Below are 19529 nucleotides of genomic sequence, written 5' to 3'. Positions count from 1 at the left end.
TAAGAGATCACTAAGAACAGGGAAAAAGAAGAATGAAGATTTCATTCTTTCTGAACAGAAATGTAACTGGACTAAGAATAAAGTCAGTAAGATTCTTTTTACTTAATTTTGAACTTACTCTGTCTAAGCATGTAATTCTTTATGCTTGGGAGAGCTGAATGTGTAAGATCAATAACCTGTGTTTCTCTGATGTGCTCATTAAAGCTATCTAAGATAATATTATTTTTCTGTGTGCAGCTTCTCCACTGTGTTAAAACTCTGCTCCATTCTGTGGTCCTAGCAGGCTACTAATGGCTTCACTTCTCATATTCAGTTCTTCTCTTAATCTCTTATTTCATTGCAGCTTAAAAGTTAAGCTTTTGAAAGTGAGGATCTTTTTTTATACACTGTGAAAGAGTTTTCCAAATATCCTTGTCTTTATGTAAATCTCAAAGATGAACAAAGGTAGTTTCATGCACTCCCAGGAGGACCATTTCTACTGCTCTGGCATTGGTAGCATCCAATCTTCCTTGATCCTGCTCTGAGTTCATGGGCCTTTCTTTGCCTAGGAGAAAGGATGTCCACTTTGGCTTCTGAAGATTTTCATCTTGAAAGACCAAAGAGGAATGTCTGGTCTTTCCAACTTCTCCATAGATTGAAGCTTTCCTGTAACCATGCAGAAAGTTGTCTCCTTTCTTTTTCTGATCTTTTCATCAACTTCTCCATATGATTTATCCTTTTCTCTCTATCAGAAAATCATGTTATTTACTGATCTTGGCACATAACCCTGTTGACTGAAATGATCTGTGTGTATTCCTTAGTTGTGAGAATCTAACTGCCACCTTTGGGAAACAAACTAAGTATAAATGAGAGGTCTTTTTATCAAATTAGCAGCAAAACCAACAAGAGAACATAGCAAACAGAAAGAACAACTAGATGCCAGAATAAGAAAATCAGAACAAATGCATAGAGCTAGACACAGACAATGCCTTTGATAACTTGCAGTGGCAATTTTTACTTGTAATATTGAAAAAAAAAAATACTGGAAAAGAGTTCAAAGCCCTTATTAACACTAAATATCAACAGCAAAATGGAAAGATCATGGCCATTAGAGCCCTTTTTGCACATTGTCAGGAAGGTAAAGGCAATAGCAAGAACACCCATTCTCTCATCACAAAACCACAAAGTGTGATAAGACATTTAATGAAAAATTGTTATGAAAGCACAGTTCTTCTTACTAAGCAGAACTCCAAAACAGTTTTTTTTTTCTCCTTTTGCCTGCTTGTTTGATCCTTCCTTCCTTCCTTCCTTCCTTCCTTCCTCCCTTCTTCCCTTCCTCCCTTCCTTCTTTTTTAAAATAAAATCTAACTTGGGGAAGCAGGTCTTTGAAATTTTAACAGAAATATGGTTTGTTGCATGAATTACATGTATGTCTGCATATGTGTATGTGTGTGTGAAAGGAAGGGAGAATAAGGAAAACGTAGAACTCAACTAACTACATCTTATCAGGAAGAGAATTAAAGAGCAAGTAAGCCTGGATGACAAAATCTGGAAGAAAATATCTTGAAATTAACAATATAACAAAAATAGACAAAGTGAGAGATAAAGAGGAAATAAATTCCTAACTTTATACCTCACTGCCTGTAAGGTACTGAAGGCTCGGTGCAATTTAAACCCCATTTCCAACAACTTTGACTATTCAGGAACTTACCTGCCATGGCTCTACCTCCAGAACATTCTGTTTCCTGCCACTCAACATTCTCCAGTGTAGTTCTGGGTTCAACTGCATGGCGTGTAAAGCATGGGCCACAGCATACACTGTGTTGTATATACTGTAACTATGACTGGTCATGCTCATTTCAAAAAAAGCCCCAGGGAGGCTCTGCAGTTTCTCTTTCCCAATGCAGACATTCTCTGTTTCCTCATTCACAGATGGGTTTGGAAATACACAGCCAAAGGCCTGCTCCCACACATCTTTGATGAAACCATCTTGGTGAAAGAATGAGAAATGATTTCTTGTCTGAAGAAAATGCTGGAATCCTTCAACTTCATTTGAATAAGCTGCAAAAGTCAGAGCACCATGGACGACTTGGATATCCCAGCTCTTCTGATAACAGAATGATGCAAGACTCATTTTGGAACCCACAATCCACACCATACCTTTTAGCTTTATAGAAACTATTTCCATTTCTGGTAGATATAACAACCATCTCAAATGTAAAACATAATTATCATTGATAATCACTGCATTGGTTTTAGTGTTACTAAAAAGATTAAGTGTTTTCACAAGTGAATTCAGGTCATCAAAAATACTATTAATATAAAATGGCTTGAGTTTTTCTAAGAAGGCAACACAGATATCATGGCGAGAAAACATTGGAATGTTGAGTTGATAATATTCTGCTGCACCATCTCCTTTCACAAGTATCCCAACCCAGGTCCACCTGAAGTGCAAAAGTAGTTAAATAATCCCTGTCATGTTCCCCGTTGCAAGGCATATGTGCATCACAACGGGGAACATGCACATTAGGTAAGAGGAAGGGATAAGCATAATCCCTAAAGCACCCATATCCAGAAGGGAACCCCCCAACACAATAGATAAGCCCTTCAGACCAAACTTAGCACCCATAAAGAGGTAAGGGGAACGCCTTCCCATTCCCCCCGGGGATGCATTCACACCTCCCTCAGGCACGCATGTCCACAGAGGGATATCCAACATAATGGGAGCACCCATCAGACAGCAGTTAACGCCTATCAGAAGATCAGGGAAACACCTTCAGGGGACTCACCCAGTCCGGACGAAGACAGGGAGACAAAGGAGATCGCCGGGATCGCCCATCAGCTGACGCATCGCGGTCTCAAGCACCCATCCGGTCCTGGCCCGAGGGTGGAGAAGCACAACATCCACCAGCAAAGTATAAACAGGGCACCCTGTCACCACATAAGGATTCCCGTCTTTCTCTTTGCACGCACACCGTTCAAATAAAACCAGAAATCCTTAGACCTTCTAAGTGAGTCTGAGTCTTATTCTGAGTGTGGCTGCCCTGACATAAAGACAGGAATCCCCAAAAAAATTTTTCACTAGCACCTTTCCAGACTTGTCTGTGAGGGAACAATGCAGTGATGAAGCGGCACCCAGGAACTGGCAACAGCACCCCCAACCTCGCGGTAAGGACCAGCGGATGCCCAGTGGGGGAGGAACCGAGCCGCAACGTGACCGGAGTGACCACCGGTGAGTCGCAGGAGGAATGGGTAACCATCGATGCAACGGGGGAATCCCTACCCGTGATGGTCGAAGCGGTGTGGGAGCAATGGAACACACCAACAATGAGAGGTGGAGATCACTGGCAGAGCGGGCAAGCCGCGGGAGGTGCCACGGAGAACGTGTGCTGTGGAGCCAAGGAAGCACGCCTGGCACAGATCGAGTGGCTACTCGCAGAACTAGCGCTGGAGTGTGGAGGCAGTGACCAGGGTGAGTGCGAACGGAGCTCCAGAAGCTCGTCCCCACCCCCGCTTGACCCCGAAGCATGGCGGTTGCAGCAGCAGGGCACAGCACGGGAGGAGGGAGCCGACCACACCAGAGCACACCGTACTGGGTTGCCTGGGAGAGGGTTTCCCCCCCCCTCTTCTGCAGGGCATCAGCTGGGAAGAGGCTGGAGGTGAGTGGATGCTGAGCTGACACCACCTGGAGCCTGGTTGAGGGAATCCCCACATCGGGACGACAGCTTCCTACCGGAGGGGGGAAGAACCACACGTCCGGAGGTGCCCTGGAGCCCACCCACGATGGGAGTGAGAGACCTCGTGGCAAGATTCAATGGCGACCCAGCCACGTTGTCATTCTTCATCATCAACGCGAGGAACTACATGGCTGAATATGGACCCTGCTTCCGGACAGAACAGGGAAAGATCAATGCCATTGCCAACAGACTCAGGGGGAGGGCGGCTGACTGGTACGTCCATCTATGCCAGGCAGATGCCCCAGAGCTCAAGCATGTGGATGCGTTCCTGGTTGCTCTGGACTCCCATTTCAGAGACCCCCTCGAGACCGAAACGGAGAAGAGAGCACTATGGCAAATCAGGCAAGGACAGCGCTCTGTGGCTGCTTATGCAAGTGGGTTCCAAGCGCTTGTGGGCAAAGTGCAGGACTGGTCACAATCCACCCTCACAGAAAAATTCAAGGAGGGGCTTAATTTAAACGTTTTAAGATGGGCGCTAAATCGGGATGACCCCACCACCCTCCGCAAATGGATTTGGTTGGCAGGAAAGGCAGAGAACGCTCAAGAAACCTTTCAGCACATCCAGAGGTCCCTACAAACCACAGCAAAAGCAAGAGGACCCCGATCCGGCGGTGCTCCAGCGACACCGGTGCCCCGACCCTGGGGGGAGGAACGAGAGCACAGGTTTGCCCAGGGGCAGTGCTTCAAGTGTGGAGAGGCGAACCACAAGGCGGCGGCTTGCCCAAAAGCAAAGATAAGAGACAGCCAGGGAAAGGTTCCCAACAAACCAGCACCAACGCCAAAGAAAAGGCCAGTCGCGAAGGGGGAAACCTCGGCAAGGGAATTCCCTGATGTCACCGATGACGAGGAAAGTGGAAGCGACGAACCGGCAGGAAACGCCAGCCACCTGCCTTGAAGAGTGCCAAAAGACAGGTGGACGATAACAAAGGGCGCAACGACTTTGGGGTGAGTGACAACTGTCCTACCCTATATGTGAGAGTCACCCTGGCCCACGGGGGGAAAACACAGAGGGTTTGGGCGCTGATCGACTCGGGCTGTTCGAAATGCCTCATGCACCGGGACCTGGTAGCCGTGCTTAACCTCCGCTGCTATCCACTTCAGCACCATTTGGTGTTCACGCAGTTGGATGGATCAGCAGCGGGAGGGGGCCCAGTCACCCAATACACAGAGAGAGTTGCGATGAGGCTCGGCAACCACGAGGAAAGCCTCCCCTTCATCGTGGCACTGGTGGGCCAACCTCTACTCATACTAGGGATCCCATGGCTGGGGCATCACAACCCCCAAATAAATTGGGCAACAAGAGAGATCACCTTTTCAGACGGGCATTACAAAGCACCCACAGGAGATCGGGTTCCCTGCGCTGCAATGGGGAGGGCGACAACGACATCAATGCACCTGGAGGCAGAAACCCCGGAGGGCCTGCCTGCCAGATACGCAGACTTTGTCGATGTTTTCGGGGAAAAGGAGGCTGACAAACTCCCCCACCCCCTATAGAAAAACAGACTGCACCATTGAACTGATCCCGGGGGCAACCTTACCAAAGCCGAAAATTTATGCTATGACTCAAAGGGAGTTGGCGGCATTAAGGGACTTTATTGACAAGAATTTGGCACAGGGGTTTATTGGACCGGCTAACTTGCCAGTCGGAGCCCTGGTCCTCTTTAGGGAAAAGAAGGACGGGTCCCTCAGGCTCTGCACAGATTACCGTGGGCTCAATGCAGTGTCCATTTCAAATAAATAGCCCCTGCCCATAATAAAGGGCATTCTAGCCCACCTCGCAAAGGGAAAAATATCCGCAAAATTAGACCTCAGGGAAGCCTACTTCTGGATTTGAATAAAGGAGGGGGACGAATGGAAAACGGCTTTCAATTGCCCACTGGGGTCTTTCCAATACCGGGTTCTGCCTTTTGAGTTAGCTGGGGCACCGGGTGTGTTCATGCAGCTAATCAATGAGGTCTTGCATGACCACTTGTTTAAGGGGGTGCTTGTTTACCTTGACGATGTTTTGATTTATTCTGAGAACGAAGCCGAGCACGAACACCTTGTAAAGTCAGTGCTCACAAAACTCTGCAAGGCAGAGCTATACACAAAGCTCTCCAAGTGTGAATTTCACAAGGAGCAAATCGGCTACCTCGGCTACTGGATCTCGACAAGGGGGATCGAAATGTACACCAGTAAGGTCCAGGCTATACTAGAGTGGGAGCGCCCGCGCATGAGGAGACAACTTCAAAGTTTCCTGGGATTCACGAATTTCTACAGGGGTTTCATCCAGGGGATAGTGGAAATTGTGCTGCCGCTGACTAACCTCCTCTGGACAAAGGGCCTGGGAGACACCTGTAAATCACGAAACCCGGGGGTGCTGTTAAACTGGACAGCTGATTGTCAAATGGCTTTCGAACGCCTAAAAAGCCTCTTCACCGCAGAACCAGTATTACAGCATCCCGACCCCGCCAGACCCTTTGTCGTACAGGTAGACGCCTCAGACTTTTCTATCAGAACGCTCCTCCTTCAGCGCGATTTTGACAATCAGCTGAAGCCCTGCGCGTACTGCTCCCTCAAGTTCTTGGAAATGGAAAGGAAATGGCACGTGTGGGAGAAGGAGGCATTCGCAGTCAAGGCAGCCCTGGAAACATGGAGGCACCTCCTAGAAGAGGTCTCCTGCCCTTTTGAGGTCTGGACTGACCACAAAAACCTGGAGGCTTTCAGCACCCCGAAATGCCTCAGTCCAAAGCAAGTACGCTGGGCACAATTCTTTAGCAGATTCTATTTTAAACTTAAGTTCATCCCAGGGAGAAAAAACTTCCTGGCAGATGCCCTTTCCCGACAACCTCAAGATGCTGGCCAAGCACTGGACATTGTGGGGACTGTATGGACAGACACACAGCTGGGCTACCCTGCTGTCACACACAGCCAGACTAAAACCCGACGTGCCTCAGAGCAACCACCGGCAAACGGGAGAAGGTGCAGGTCAATTTCACAGGACTGGCAACAAAGACTTGCCCAAGCCCTCGAAAAAGATACATGGTTGCAAAACAACCAACACCATGTATCTATTACGAACGGGCTCGCATGGAAACAAAAAGCCCTATACGTATCAGAACCATTGAGAGCGGAGGTGTTAAACCGCTCCCACGATGATAAAATGGTTGGACATTTTGGGTTTGTAAAAACTTTACACTTAATCAGGAGGCAATTCTGGTGGCCCACCCTAAGAAAAGACATCAAGGACTATGTAACATCCTGCCCCACATGTGCAAGGTCTAAACGGAAGGTGGGGAAACCCCAAGGACTGCTGCAGAAAGTAGCAAGCCCCTCCCATCCCTGGGAGGAGATTTCCATGGACTTCATTGTCGACCTGCCACCCAGCCAAAGGAAAAGCATAATCTGGCTGGTAAAATACTATTTTTCCAAGCAGGCACACTTCATACCCTGTGCATCCATCCCCTCTGCACAGCAGCTGGCATGCCTGTTCCTCACCCATATCTACAAAATCCATGGCGCCCCCTACCATTTGGTGACAGATAGAGGCACACAATTTACCTCCAGGTTCTGGAAAGAGTTCCTAAACCTCATTGGCACGAAGCAAGCAATGTCAACGGCTTGGCACCCCCACACAGATGGCTCTACAGAGATCCTCAACTCTACCCTGGAGCAGTTCCTGCAGGCGTTTATTAACTACCAACAGGACAATTGGGTGGACCTGCTTCCTTTTGCAGAGGTGGCCTACAACAACGCGGTACACCAAAGCACAGGTCATACCCCCTTCAAGGTAGTTTATGGCACAGACTTTGTGCCAATCCTGGAACTGCCCCAACCAGACACCCCACCCTGTTCTCCAGATGACTGGGCAGCTCAACTGGGTACAGTTTGGCCCATCATCCAGCTAGCCCTGGCCGATGCACAAGCTACATACAAGAAGTTTGCAGACAATCACAGGGCACCGCAACCGAACTACAAAGTGGGAGATAGGCTCTACCTCTCCACTAAGTTCATCAAATCCCCACAGCCCTCCAAGAAACTGGCACCCAAATTTATCGGACCATTCCCCATCACAGAAATTATTAACCCAGTCACTTTCAAACTGGACTTACCCCACAATCTAAGGCACATACACCCAGTTTTCCACTGTGCCCTCCTGAAACCAGCCACCCTTTCAAAATGGCACATAGAAACCCCCCCCGCTTGGATGAAATATTCATGATTAAAGAATTGGGGACAAGTGGAGAAACAATGGTATCGAATTAAAAGACTATACAAATGAGCCTATTTAGGGTTCTTTTTACCCTCAAAAGCTCCAGAAGATCCCTGATGACTAAAAACTCATGTATAGAATTGAAAAAGAGGAAAGGGAAAACCCAGACATGTGTCAGATTCCTCTGATCAAAAGGTTCACAGAACCCCTTATCGGAGCATCTTCCATTACTTCCTTATCAATGGGTCAGACTCTCTGTCACAAGATTGGACGGGGTGTTGGGATGGAGTGTGAATTGCATTATTATGGCTAGAGATTTATGGTGGTACACATCAAGGTCAGTCAGTAGAGATACATCAGCAACACCACCTGGATGGGAAGAGGGGTGACAGACTTTTGTGGGAAGAAGGAAAAGAAAGCAATTAAGGGAATGCAGTTTTAAATGTATGTTTTAGTGGGAATTCTCCATTTGCAGCTTTACTTCTGTCCTGGTCATTTCGCTTCATTAAAACAGTTAAAGGACCCTGGTCTCCTGACTGTCATTGTGTGAATGCTTGAATGAGCCAGTACTGACAACGTGTTCTAGTCAAATGGGCCAGAGAAGTTCAACAATTGGTAAAGGGAACTAAAGTACAACACCTTTGATATGGTAGGGTATGTCATCTCCTTAACCAGCAACTTGTCAGCAGCAGCTTTTCCCCTGTTGGAAGGAAATCTTACCCAGTCCATTCCGAGCCAGGAATGAAGATAGCCAGGCAGTTGCTTGAATAGAGGTGATTCTTTATTGTCTGAGAGCATGAGATATAGGGTCTTACATAGGGACACGGGTCTTGCTGTTAATGAAAAGAGCATGAAAGATGATGTTTTGTCTTAGCTGGATCATGCTCAGTTGGTTTCCTGGAAAGGGGGCACTTGCTAAGTATTGTGAGAGAGTGTAATTGACTAAAGATCAGAGGCATTCCTGTGGTCACGCCCCCTATTGTTTTATGGTTTCTTTTTCTTTCTTCTTTCTTTCTTTCTTTCTTTCTTTCTTTCTTTCTTTCTTTCTTTCTTTCTTTCTTTCTTTCTTTCTTTCTTTCATAAATTAACCGCCCATCTCTCCCCTATGGGGGGGACTCTGGGCAGCTTACAATAAAACAAGATTAAAATATAAAACCCTTACCTTACAAAATGCAGTAAAAAAATCTGAATACAATAAAATCTATATATGTTAGGATTGAGACTGAGTCAGAGAGTGAAGAGGGCAGCCTGGAAAAACCACTAAGCCAAGCCCCGGAAAAATTGCAAAGCCAAGCCCCAAAAAAACCACTAAGCCAAGCGGAAAAAACAGAGGAAGTCTTACAAGCAAAGAAAAGCCTCGAATGGGAAGAAGCAGAGCAACTGAGGAGAACAGGCAATGAATCGGGCTTGCCACCACCAATCAGCGCTCGAGAAAGGTGGTTGTTAAGGAGAGCCAAGCAACGAGAAGCCCGATTGGCTCACAATTGGCAATGGTGTGATCTTGCAGACTATAAAAGCCACAGGAAGATTCAGAAGGGCGCTGGAGACAACCATTCCTAACTGCAGCCTTGCGAATTCACCTCAGCACGTCCTGATCAGTTTCTGGACTCAGAAAATCCTATTGATATTGGTAAATCCAGTCTACTGGTAACGGACATCATCCAATCGTCCACTTCTTCCAGCACCTCAGACTTTAATTCGGCAATCCCTTAAAAATTACCTCAGTCCTCATGGCCATACATCTGCCTTCAAAACCTTAATTGTGATGTAATTTCAGCACTGATGCATCTTGCTTGCTTATTTATTTAATTTTATCATTGCCCATCCCCCCACAAAGGAGGGACTCTGGGTGTTTTGCTAATGTGTTGCCTCTTCACCTTTGTCTTTTAGGTTTCCTGACCTGACCGGCTTGCAGGGTTTTTAATTAAGTTATCAGGAGGTTCCCTTATGAGCACATGTTGGCATTCTCCTATTCTTCTGTTGTGATCCTTTATGTTTAAGTCATTTCCCTTCTATTTTAATCCTAGTCTTTTGTGCTGAGGTTTCCATCTTCTTACCTAGTTTGGGGAAGTGTTTTTGGCAGGAAGTGGCTTGAACACTTCTTTTAGTATTTAATTGGCAAGGTCCCTGGATCTTCCTGGGTCATGGAAATAGGACTAGTAGAGAAGCAGTACCCATATACATGGAACACATTAACTTCAGTTGGTTTTCTTTAAAAATTGCTAACAATAGAAAGAGGTGGACATATTCTAATACAAAATCACATTTATCCAGGAGGCCTCAGAGGAATGAGGAATCCATCCTTTTTTTTTTGTTTGTGTATGTAATTATTTATTAATTATTATTTATTAATTAATAATTATGTAATTATTAATTAATTATTTCTTCAGCAAAGGATCGTTACCTTGTCGTGGTGCTGGAGCTTGAGCACCTCAATGATGCCATGAGCTAAACCGTGAAGGGCCACCCAAGACGGGAAGGTCATGACAGAGAGGTCAGACTAAATGCGATCCCTGGGGAAGGTAATGGCAACCCACCTCAGTATTCTTGCCGTGAAAACTAAATGGATCAGTACAACCAGAGATATGTCGGTATACCATCGGAAGATGAGACCCCCAGGTCGGAAGATGGTCAAAATGCTACTGGGGAGGAACAGAGGATGAGCTCAACTAGCCCCAGACGTGATGACGCAGCTAGCTCAAAGCCGAAAGGATGGCTAGCGGCCGACGGTGCTGGTGGTGAACGGCGAATCCAATGTTCTAAGGATCAACACACCATCGGAACCTGGAATGTAAGATCTATGAGCCAGGGCAAATTGGATGTGGTTATTGGTGAGATGACAAGATTAAAGATAGACATTCTGGGCGTCAGTGAACTGAAATGGACTGGAATGGGCCACTTCACATCAAATGACCACCAGATCTACTACTGCGGACAAGAGGACCACAGAAGAAATGGAGTAGCCTTCATAATTAATAGTAAAGTGGCTAAAGCAGTGCTTGGATACAACCCAAAAAACGACAGAATGATCTCAATTCGAATTCAGGGCAAGCCATCTAACATCACAGTGATCCAAATATACGCCCCAACCACAAATGCTGAAGAAGCTGAAGTAGAGCAGTTCTATGAGGATCTGCAGCACCTACTGGACAACACGCCTAAAAGAGATGTTATTTTCATCACAGGAGACTGGAATGCTAAGGTGGGCAGTCAAATGACACCTCGAATTACAGGTAAGTATGGCCTGGGAGAACAAAACGAAGCAGGACACAGGCTGATAGAATTTTGCCAAGACAATTCACTCTGCATAACAAACACTCTCTTCCAACAACCTAAGAGACGTCTTTATACATGGACTTCACCAGATGGACAACACCGAAATCAGATTGATTACATCCTTTGCAGCCAAAGGTGGCGGACATCTGTACAGTCGGTAAAAACAAGGCCTGGAGCTGACTGTAGTTCAGATCACGAACTTCTTCTTGCACAATTTAGGATCAGACTAAAGAGATTAGGGAAGACCCACAGATCAGCTAGATATGAGCTCACTAATATTCCTAAGGAATATGCAGTGGAGGTGAAGAATAGATTTAAGGGACTGGACTTAGTAGATAGGGTCCCGGAAGAACTCTGGACAGAAGTTGGCAGCATTGTTCAGGAGGCGGCAACAAAATACATCCCAAAGAAAGAGAAAACCAAGAAGGCAAAATGGCTGTCTGCTGAGACACTAGAAGTAGGCCAAGAAAGAAGGAAAGCAAAAGGCAACAGTGATAGGGGGAGATATGCCCAATTAAATGCAAAATTCCAGAGGTTAGCCAGAAGAGATAAGGAATTATTTTTAAACAAGCAATGCGCAGAAGTGGAAGAAGACAATAGAATAGGAAGGACAAGAGACCTCTTCCAGAAAATTAGAAACATTGGAGGTAAATTCCAGGCAAAAATGGGTATGATCAAAAACAAAGATGGCAAGGACCTAACAGAAGAAGAAGAGATCAAGAAAAGGTGGCAAGAATATACAGAAAACCTGTATAGGAAGGATAACAATATCGGGGATAGCTTTGACAGTGTGGTCGGTGAGCTAGAGCCAGACATCCTGAAGAGTGAGGTTGAGTGGGCCTTAAGAAGCATTGCTAATAACAAGGCAACAGGAGACGACGGCATTCCAGCTGAACTGTTCAAAATCTTGCAAGATGATGCTGTCAAGGTAATGCATGCTATATGCCAGCAAATTTGGAAAACACAAGAATGGCCATCAGACTGGAAAAAATCAACTTATATCCCCATACCAAAAAAAGGAAACACTAAAGAATGTTCAAACTATCGAACAGTGGCACTCATTTCACATGCCAGTAAGGTAATGCTCAAAATCCTGCAAGGTAGAATTCAGCAGTTCATGGAGCGAGAATTGCCAGATGTACAAGCTGGGTTTAGAAAAGGCAGAGGAACTAGAGACCAAATTGCCAATATCCGCTGGATAATGGAAAAAGCCAGGGAGTTTCAGAAAAACATCTATTTCTGTTTTATTGACTATTCTAAAGCCTTTGACTGTGTGGACCATAACAAATTGTGGCAAGTTCTTAGCGGTATGGGGATAGCAAGTCATCTTGTATGCCTCCTGAAGAATCTGTATAACGACCAAGTAGCAACAGTAAGAACAGACCACGGAACAACAGACTGGTTTAAGATTGGGAAAGGAGTACGGCAGGGCTGTATACTCTCACCCTACCTATTCAACTTGTATGCAGAACACATCATGCGACAAGCTGGCCTTGAGGAATCCAAGGCTGGAGTTAAAATCTCTGGAAGAAACATTAACAATCTCAGATATGCAGATGATACCACTTTGATGGCTGAAAGTGAAGAGGAACTGAGGAGCCTTATGATGAAGGTGAAAGAAGAAAGTGCAAAAGCTGGTTTGCAGCTAAACCTCAAAAAAACCAAGATTATGGCAACCAGCTTGATTGATAACTGGCAAATAGAGGGAGAAAATGTAGAAGCAGTGAAAGACTTTGTATTCCTAGGTGCAAAGATTACTGGAGATGCTGACTGCAGTCAGGAAATCAGAAGACGCTTAATCCTGGGGAGAAGAGCAATGACAAATCTCGATAAAATAGTTAAGAGCAGAGACCACACTGACAACAAAGGCCCGCATAGTTAAAGCAATGGTGTTCCCTGTAGTAACATATGGCTGCGAGAGCTGGACCATAAGGAAGGCTGAGCGAAGGAAGATCAATGCTTTTGAACTGTGGTGTTGGAGGAAAATTCTGAGAGTGCCTTGGACTGCAAGAAGATCCAACCAGTCCATCCTCCAGGAAATAAAGCCAGACTGCTCACTTGAGGGAATGATATTAAAGGCAAAACTGAAATACTTTGGCCACATCATGAGAAGACAGGACACCCTGGAGAAGATGCTGATGCTAGGGAGAGTGGAAGGCAAAAGGAAGAGGGGCCGACCAAGGGCAAGATGGATGGATGATATTCTAGAGGTGACGGACTCGTCCCTGGGGGAGCTGGGGGTGTTGACGACCGACAGGAAGCTCTGGCGTGGGCTGGTCCATGAAGTCACGAAGAGTCGGAAGCGACTAAACGAATAAACAACAATGTAATTATTTGTATTGTTGTAATGTATAAATTAAAAATAAAGAAAAGTTACGATGAAAGTATAAGAAATAGAATAGAGGTGCAGAACAGAAACAAAAGAAGAAATGCAAACATATATAGACATTTAACAAAGTGACTTCTGACTTCCTTTACAAGGGATATATACAAAAAATATTTCATATAACACTTGTTTAAATTTATATTATTGCTTCTATTTTTCCCAATAATCTATAATTATAACTTATCACTGAAACCATATGTCACTATTAGACTGTGTTCAGTTTCATGCAAAAAGTCAGTTAATGGCTTCCAGTCTTCTTTAAATTTTATCATTTTTTTTTCTTTTATAATAACCTTCAGTTTCGCCATTCCTGCTAATTCTGAAAGCTTAACCACTCCTCAGCTGTGGGTAATGCCTGGTCTTTCCAATGTTGGGTCGAAAGCAGTCTTGCAGCCATTGTAATATAAAGAAACAAAGTGCTATGCACTTTTTCTAGGCGTATGTCCATCATCCTCTATGAGAAAATTTCATTCTCAATTGAATGTCCATTTTCAAATTTTTTTGAATAGTTGTGTATATGTCCATCCAATATTCTTTAACTGTTTTACAAGGCCACCAAAGGTGGTAAAAGTTTCCTTCATGTCTTTTACATTTCCAGCAGATGTTTGATACTCCTTTTTACATTTTAGAAAGTTTATCTGGTGACAAATACCATCTATACAACATCTTATAGAAATTTTCTTTAAGATTATAACATCCTGTAAATTTGAGACCCTTTAACCACATACTTTCCCATTGTTCAAGCTGGATGTTATTTTGAAAAAAAAATGCCCATTTTACCATACAATTTTTTACTAGTTCCTCTTCTGTTTCCAATTTTAACAATAATTTGTACATTTTAGTTCTAAGATTAGCATCGTTTGAACATAATTCTGTTTCAAATATAGTTTTATCTCTCAAATCCATATAATTTCTTATCAGTTTTAAATCTTTCTGATAGTTGCATATATAGAAACCAATGGCACTTGAAACCTTGTGTGATCAAATCTTCTCTAGTTTTCAATTTAACGTCCCCTTGATAATATTCCAACAAATCCTTATATCTTATCCAAATGTAGTTACCCATCATCTCTTTTCTGTGAAAGGCTTGTTGTGGAGATACCCATAGAGGTAGCTTGGGATATATTCTGGGTTTACATTTATTCCAAATTCTTAGAATGGCACACCGAATATAGTGACTTCTAAACCCTGCATTGGCCGTCACCTTATAACACAAATAGGCATGCCACCCAAATTTCAAGTCATGACCTTCTAAATTTAATAATCTTATACCCTGAGTGTTTGTCAGAGGATCATCCTAGAAGCAATAGTTACTTGCTTCTGGAACATCTCCACTGCCATGGGTTGTATATATATTTTATTTTTATTTTTTTCAAATGATAAAATATCTTCTTCCTTTTTTGAGGAGAGATTGCCCCATTTATGTTCCATGTCAAAAATCTGTAATCCAAATTTATTTAAATAATTTTGAAAAGTGCATACTTGTAGCACCCCTGTATTGCATCCAGTTCATTTCCCTCTAATACATTTTGTGTTATTTTCCCCGCTTGTTTCTTGATTTGTCCTGTGCTTTCTTCAGATGTCTGTTGCAAATCTTTTTTTTTTTTTTTAATTTCTCTAAAAACTCTCTTGCCTTTTGTACTGTATTTAAACAAAAGTTCCTTTGGTGAAAGAACATTATCCCCTCTAGTTTCTCCCATCTAAATTGAATTCCATTTTCTTTCAATAAATCAGTCAAAAAGAAGTATTTTCTTTTACGACGAATTCTAAGTGGGATCTCTTTTATTACAATGACATAAGCTTGATTAATTTTTAATTTATTGTTGTAATGACAATGTAGTATTTGATCTCTCTTAGTTTTCTTAATGAAATGCACCAGTGCATCTCTTGGGACTTGTCTTAACTTCGCAGAATGTGTACTGACTCAATATGTTTTATCGATGCCATGTTCTAGATCATTTCCCTGCACATCTATTATGTATGCCAGTGCCTTGATGACTTTATCATGAATATTTTCTTCTGTATCTTCAGGAATTGCTCTTAATCACGAAGAATATTCCTTCTCTCTTAATTCTAACATTGCTAAGTTATCCAGGGCTCTTTCCAAATCCATATCTATAAATCTCAATTTATTATTTATTTCTTTATTTGATTTCTATAGCCACCCATCTCAGTGACTCTGGGCAGCTTACAACAATAAAACTATAAAACAATTAAAACAATTACAATTAAAATAGTTAAAATATAAAATAAATACAAAATAAATATACATGGCTGTCAAGTGGACAGTGCATGGATATTAATACAACCAAGAAACAGGACCATTCATACCCTCAGGGCCCCAGGCCCGGGCACAAAGCCGGTTGTTTATTATCAGTTGTTTGAACTCTGTCAATATTTATTTCTCCTGAAATTTGTTTAACATCTACATTAACTTATTTTATAAATTTATCCACCTTATCAAATTTCTTTTCTATCTGTTTTTTCAAATTTCTGGAATTGAGTATCTAATTGTGTATCCAATATCTGGGTTAATTTAGATCCTAATTCCTCAAACATGGCTTTAATCAATGTGGGAGTAAGTGAGATTTCTTCTTTCTTCCTCTCTAGTGGTTGTTCCATGGAGGGCCTTTTCATCTCCACTCAGACTTTCCTTGTGACCATTATCATACAAGTTACAAAAAATAATCTGTAGGTTTTGTCATGCCAACTGGATTTCTTTCCCTTTTGGTAGAAACATTTCACTGTTTGTCCAAGCAGCTTCTTCAGTCTGGGCAAAGGTTGGTAGGGGACCCCATATATGTCTTCCAGGGTGGTTGTCCCTACACCTGAATGGATGTTAATTGTGCCATGGAGGTCTGGTTTGTCTTTGGGATGTCCTACTCCTAAATCCTTTATTCATCACCAAGTGGATCATTAAGAGTGGCCTTCCTGGTGGTCTTAATCTTCCTAGGGACTGATGAAAGAGCAGCATGAAAAATGGGGGACAATTTGTGTCTGAGGCCTCTGCCTCTATTGAGGGAAGGATTTTCCACTTTGGCATGAATGGATTCCTTAACCCCTCTCTCAAACCTCCTATCTTCTCTGTCCAAAATGTGAACATTGTTATCCTCAGGTGAGTGTCCTATTCCTTTTAGATGAAGGTAAACTGCTGATTCTGGTCCTGTAGTGTTGCTCCTTCTGTGTTGGGCCATCATCTTGTGTAAAGGCTGTTTGGTTTCCCCAATGTAGAGCTCAGAACACTCCTCACTGCACTGGATTGCCTATACTACATTGCTCCTCTTATGTTTCGGTGTTGGATCCTTAGGGTATACAAGCCTCTGTCCCAGTGTGTTAGTGGGTTTAAAATATACCGGTATGTGGTGTTTTCCAAATATCCATTTTATCCTTTCTGACACGCTGGCCATATAAGGAATGACCAGATTCTTCCACTGACTCTGGGTCTCAGTCCTGTCTGCCATTGTTTTAGGTCAAGGGATAGACTTAGATTTTGTCCTAACAGCCAGGAACCACGCTGAGACAAGGAACAGGTCTCTAGTGTTTTATTGCTGCTACATAACAGGAAAATCCTAACAAACTGAAGAAGCGTGGGAAAAACTCAGACATATAAACCCCAAAGGTTAAGGCGGGCCCGATCTGTGTCTCTTGGAATGGCTACCTAATTCCTCAGTGCTACGCATGCGCTTTACAGCCTGGATGGGAGTCCCCTGCTCGCCATCCTTACTCATGACAGATTTAATGAAAGCCCAATTTGCATACCCACAGTCCTTCAGGGCTGTCCTCAGGTGCTGGTTTTCTTTCTTTTTGGCATCCATGGAGGTGGGGATGGTTTCTGCCCTGTGAAGTGATGTCCTGATGACTCCTAGTTTGTGCTGCAGTGGATGGTGGGACTCAAACATCAGGTATTTTTTCTGTGTGGGGTGTTTCCTGTAAATCTCTATTTCTAGCTTGCCACTGGTCCCAATAAGAATCTCACAGTGTAGGAATGCCAGCCTGTTGTCCTTGGTGTCTTCCCTGGTGAATCTTATGTTTGTGTCTATGGTGTTTATATGGTCTGTAAAAGCCTGTACATACTGAGCCTTAATTTTAACCCAGGTGTCATCCACATATCTGAACTAGTGGGTGGGCACCATTCCCTGGAACGTGCTGAGTGCTTTCATTTCCACTTCTTCTATGTATAGGTTGGCAACAATGGGTGACATGGGACAACCCATGGCACAGTCATGTTTCTGTCTGTAGAAGTCACTCTTCTAAGAGAAGTAAGTGGTGTTGAGACACAGGTCCAGAAGATGGCAGATCTGGTTCAGGGTGAGGTTGTTTCTCCTGTTGAGGGTGCTGTCCTCTTCTAGTCTCTTCCTAACCAGTTAGGGCATCAGTGGTGGGGATGCTGGTGAAAAGAGAGGAAGCATTGAAGGAAACCATGTTTTCATCTGTATCCAGTTTCAGGACCCTAGCTTTAGCAACAAATTCTTCTGAGTTATGAATGTAGTAGTCAGTGTATCCAACCAGAGGTGATAGTATGGTGAAAGATGTTTGGCAATTTTATATGTTACTGAATTAATGCTGCTGATAATGGGTCTGTGAGGTGTCCCTTCCTTGTGGATGTTAGGGAGTCCATAGATGCAGGATACAGATGGTGGTAGGTTATCCTATCAATGGAGCCCTCTTGTTCCAATTGTTTCAAGCTGTCTATCACCTTTTTCTTGTAATTGCTAGTGGGGTCTCTTTTCAGCTTTTCATATGTGTGGTAGTCATCCAAGATTGAAGTAATTTTGTCATGGTAGTCTGCAGAGTTTAGGACAACCATGCATCTTCCTTTGTCTGCAGGCAGGATCATAATGGTTTAAATCTTTGCTGAGGGCTGTCAGGGCTCTCCTCTCTTGGGTGATGAGGTTGACGGGGGAGGTTGAGCACTGGACAGCATTGCAGATATTTTTAGCTGGAATTGTTCTGCTTCTTCAATGGGTAGATTGTTGTTATGGATGGCAGATTCTGTGGCCATAATGAGCTCCACCACCAGAACCTGCTTGGGGATGATGGCAAAATTAAGACCTTTGGCTAGGACATCTCTCTCTGGCTGGGTGAGTTCCCTGTCTGAGAGGTTCTTAACCCAAGGTTCTCTTTTCGTCCTCTGTTGTCCTGTCATTGCCATTCCTCCCAGCAGGTTGTTCAGTTCTTTGTTTCTGCTTACTGCAGGAGAGAAGGATGTCAAATTTCTTAGTTTGTCTCTCCTTCACTTTGTGTTGTTGGGCCAGTTGTGTTTTGTTACCAAACTGGATAATGATCCAGTTATCGATCCACCTGGGGATGAACAAAGGATTTAGGAGTAAGACATCCCAAAGACAATCCACATCTCCTTGGAGCAATTACTGCCATTCAGGTGTAGGGACAATGCAGCCACGCTGGAAGACATATATGGGGTTCCCTTACCAACCTTTGCCCAGACTGAACAAGCTGCTTGGACAAGCAGTGAAATGTTTCTACCAAAAAGGAAAGAAATCCAGTTGCCATGACTCAACTGACAGACAATTCCACCTGGATGACTGAGAATCTTCATCGACATACTACAAAAAATAATATACCTCATTATTTACTAACCACCACCACTGGGTGTGAGCAAAGGACTTCAGTAAAATCACTGTCCACTATTTGGGTTTAGGAATACCAATACAAGAAAGTTTCATATGAGCTGAGATTGTGCTCCTGTGGACAAGGAGCTATTGAAAGTATAGCTCATGTCCTGCTATACTGTACCTTCTATAAGGATTCATGGACCAATTATATAACTACCTATTTGATAAAATACTTGGGAAATTCTGGTCATTTTTATGTACAGTTGTTGCTATTTGATCAGTATGATTCAGTTTCTTTGAGTGTAGCTAAATTTTGTTATACTATCAGTAAAATTAGGTAGATATTGATTGCCCACTGATGATCCCACCACTAATATTATTTTCAT

The 19529-nt window shown here is 43.5% G+C and overlaps 1 pseudogene; it reads right to left on the bottom strand.

Moving 5' to 3' along the window:
- Nucleotides 1–16545: 16545 nt before the first annotated feature.
- LOC134496710 (uncharacterized) lies at nt 16546–18722 on the bottom strand (annotated as a pseudogene).
- Nucleotides 18723–19529: the final 807 nt, after the last annotated feature.

This window comes from Candoia aspera, chromosome 4, assembly GCF_035149785.1.
Source record: "Candoia aspera isolate rCanAsp1 chromosome 4, rCanAsp1.hap2, whole genome shotgun sequence".
Classification (NCBI taxonomy): domain Eukaryota; kingdom Metazoa; phylum Chordata; class Lepidosauria; order Squamata; family Boidae; genus Candoia; species Candoia aspera.
Note: the sequence above shows the minus strand (reverse complement) of the source record. Positions and strands in the feature narration are given on the sequence as shown.